The sequence below is a fragment of the Aythya ferina genome, assembly GCF_964211825.1.
Source record: "Aythya ferina genome assembly, chromosome: 4".
Lineage (NCBI taxonomy): Eukaryota > Metazoa > Chordata > Aves > Anseriformes > Anatidae > Aythya > Aythya ferina.
This window is the reverse complement of record NC_140300.1, coordinates 72,260,852-72,264,714: the sequence shown is the minus strand read 5'-3', so window position 1 is coordinate 72,264,714 and position 3,863 is coordinate 72,260,852.

Here is a 3,863-nt window from a genome sequence, read left to right as displayed (position 1 = left end):
AGCCACTCTTTTAAAGTTTCTTTTGCCACCTGATGTGAGAGACAGCTGGGATGAATCTTCCAGAATTGCTCCACCCAAAAAACTAGGCTGAATATTTGATGTAGGTCTAATGACTGTCAGAGTGGCACCAAGAGGCAATCGGTCTTCCAATGTGGCAGCAGTTTTGCCTGCTAAATGGAGCAGTAAAGTTTTGCATAAGGCCTAAAAGAGAACTGTAGCAAGCTCGTTGCAAGGTATCTGTAGAAACCTATCCAATATTCAGCAAAAAATAAAAATATAAAATATAACAAAATAAAAAAAAATAAAAATTGCTCCCTCTCCTCCATTGGAAACACCTTCCCAATTATGTGCTGCTTGCAGTCAAAATGATGTTGGTACTTTGTTGACACAGATCTTTCCTGAACAAACAAAGATCATGAAAACAGTCAAGAGTTGTCAGATGATAGGGAAGAGCGAACGTTTCCCCATGGCAAGGAAAAAAAGCTATCATCATCAGCCTAAAGAGACAGGGGTTGATTTTTATTTACAATACTTGAATGTGAGAGCAAACTGGGCCACCCATTTAGAGATGGATTCTGCTCCTTGATTGCACAGTTATTTTTAACTTCTGTGTTTTTATAACAAGTCTGGCTATGAACTTTGCTACAGTTCCTCATACAAAGAGAATTCACAGACTTTCAGCAAGACTGCTGTATTTTAGATTAGATGGCAATTTTATTTGAAAAGTGACAAAGAAAAAAGTGGCTTCTCTAGCTTGGCAGATCTGTGCCCTGTGTGTATTCAGTTATAATTTATTCATGCTGGTGATGAAATACATTCCCCTGGTTTTTAGTCACTCAGCCCTGCAGAGCTGGTGGAGCTCAGAGAGACAAGAGCAACTGTATTTAAGGGCTTCCCAGAACATATCAGTGTGAAACTTGAATGTTTTTTATTTATCTGTTGGGTTTTTTTTTGTTTGTTTCTGATGTGGTTGTGATTTCTGTAGGTAGCAAGTACAGGTGGATGTCCCCTACATCAACCCAACAGAGCTAATGTGCATCCAGATGTTTGTGCCATTAAGGCACATCCCAAGACTGTGATGGGCTCCACAGAAATTCCCAAGCCCCCTAGTTCCTGGGAGGCACCAGGCAGAGCAGCTGAGTGCGTACATATCAACTTGGCAGAGCATTGTGTACCACCATCAAGGCACAGTGATGTGGCTGTCATCAGCCTGGTGTCCCTCAGAAGGGTGGCCCCACTGCAAAGGCTCTGTGGGCTGCATGCATGTGTAGTGCTATGCAGGAAATCACAGGAAAAAAAAAAAAAAAAAGAAGAAGAAGAAAAGAAAATAAAAAAAAAAAAAAAAGAAGAAGCTTTGATGTTCTTTGGTCTGATTTCCTCAAGTAACAGCAGAATTGCTTGTAGTATGAAGTGGTGAAAAATTCATGGCTCAGACTTTTCACCCTGAAAGCTGCAAGACCTGGTTTCTACCAGGTGATTTTGAAAATAATAATAATGCATTGGAAGTGTTCTCATTTCTGCCCCTTAGGATGTATGCCAGTTATCTTGCCAAGCCTCTTCTGTTGCAAACCTGGAGGCTAGAAATTTAGTTTTAAGGAAGACCTATTCAACTAGCAGTAGGTAACACACTATGAGATTCGCCATGAAGAAAAATCTATGAGATTCTGACATAAATCCCTTGTCTCCAAAACCAAAGGCTTTGAACAAAAGTTGTGAGATTTATGACAAAAAGCACCAGGGCTGTCAGCAAGGCATATAAAAATGCTGTTGAGGTTAAGCAAAAGCTTTAGAAGACGTAGGTCTGCAAAGTAAGCAAGGCTAGATTTTGGCCATAGAACCACCTCTGCCATTCAGCCCTTTGCCACAACAGTCAGCTCTGCCTCTTCCATGACAAGCAAACTTGTCATGGAGGTCACAATTTCAACCAGTTACCATGTATATCATGTAATGCTTAGGCCTCCCTCATTTCACACAGTATGGGTCAGTTCCTCCATCTGTTACGTCACAGGAGAAAATCATAGAATGATAGAAACACAAGGTTGAAAAGGACCTACAAGATCATCTAGACCAACCGTCCTCCTGTCACCAATACTACCCACTAAGCTACTAAAGCATATCTCATAGCACCTTGTCCAGGAGCTTCTTGAACACTGTGAGGGACGGTGACTCCACCAATCCCCTGGGCAGGCCATTCCAGCGCCTGACCACTCTTTTTTTTTTTCCTGACATCTAATCTAAATCTCCCCAGGCACAACTTGTGGCCATTTCCTCAAGTCTTATCACTAGTTATCTGAGAGAAGAGGCCGACCCCCAGCTCCCAACACCTTCCTTCAGGCAGTTGCAGAGAGCAATGAGGTCTCCCCTGAGCCTCCTTTTCTCCAGCCCAAACCCCCCCAGCTCCCTCAGCCGCTCCTCACAGGACTTGTGCTCCAGGCCCCTCACCAGCTTTGTAGCCCTGCTCTGGACACGCTCCAGCACCTCGATGTCCTTCTTGTAGTGAGGGGCTCAAAACTGAACACAGTGCTCAAGGTGCAGCCTCACCAAAGCTGAGTACAGGGGACGATCACCTCCCTGCTCCTGCTGGCTACACTATTCCTAATACGGGCCAGGATGCCGTTGGTCTTCTTGGCCATCTGAGCACACTGCTGGCTCATGTTCAGCCAAGCATTGATCAACACTCCCAGGTCCCTTTCCTCTTCACAGTCTTCTAGCCACTCTTCCCCAAGTCTATAGCGCTGCATGGGGTTATTGTGGCCAAAGTGCAGGACCCAGCACTTGGCTTATTAAACCTCACCCCATTCACCTCAGCCCAGTAGTCCAGGCTATCCAGATCCCTCTGAAGGGCCACCCTACCCTCAGGCAGATCGACACGACCTCCCAGCTTGGTGTCATCTACAAAGTAACTGGGGGTACACTCAGTCCCCTCACCCAGGTCATCAATAAAGATATTAAACAAGATAGGCCCTAGTACTAACCCTTGGGAGACACCACTTGTAACAGGACATCAGCTGGATTTACCTCCATTAACCACAACTCACTGGGCACGGCTCTCCAGCCAGTGCTGGAGAAGAGTGTATCTGTCCAGGCCATGGGCAGCAAGTTTCCCCAGAATATTGTGGGAAACCATATCAAAGGCTTTGCTGAAGTCTAAGTAGACTACATCAATAGCCCTTCCCTCATCTACCAGTCTGGTCACACGATCATAAAAGATGAGGTTGGACAAGCACAAGTCCACTTACTCGAGCAAGGAAGGTCTAAGCTTGTCATTTGTAAGAAAATCTGTAGGTCCAGTCCCAAATTTTAAAAATGCTTCTGCCTAAAGACAGAGAACAGAAGGGAGTGGTCCTTCCTATCCAGAGATGTGTGGGACAGCCTGCTTTAAGGAGAGGCAATGCTCCTGCAATGTGTTATGTGTATGTGTTTGGGGGTATAAAAAAGTGCTATTCCATCAGGTAAATGACACAGATGACAAGGATGCAGCAGAAAAATTTCTACCTTCCCAGTGGCTCCCTCCAGAGTCTAGATTTTAGCTTCCTAAACTTTAGGGGAAAGTTTTACTTGGAGGAGCACAGGGGTATTAATGGGTTGTTGTTGTTGTTGTTGTTGTTGTTGTTGTTGTTGTTGTTGTTGTTGTTGTGTGGTATTTTTTCATTGGTACTTAATTTCAGTAGATTCCCTAAGATAGAGAAGTTTAGAAATCAAGCAGCCAAATATATAAATAAAAAGAGGGAGAAAAAAAATGATGTCACCCTCAAGCAGTTCCATCAAGGGATGACATTTTAAATCACATCATGTCTCACACCCATTTCTTAGTGCAAAATAAATCACTTGAACAGAGTGCAAGCCAATTTTTACTTTAAAAA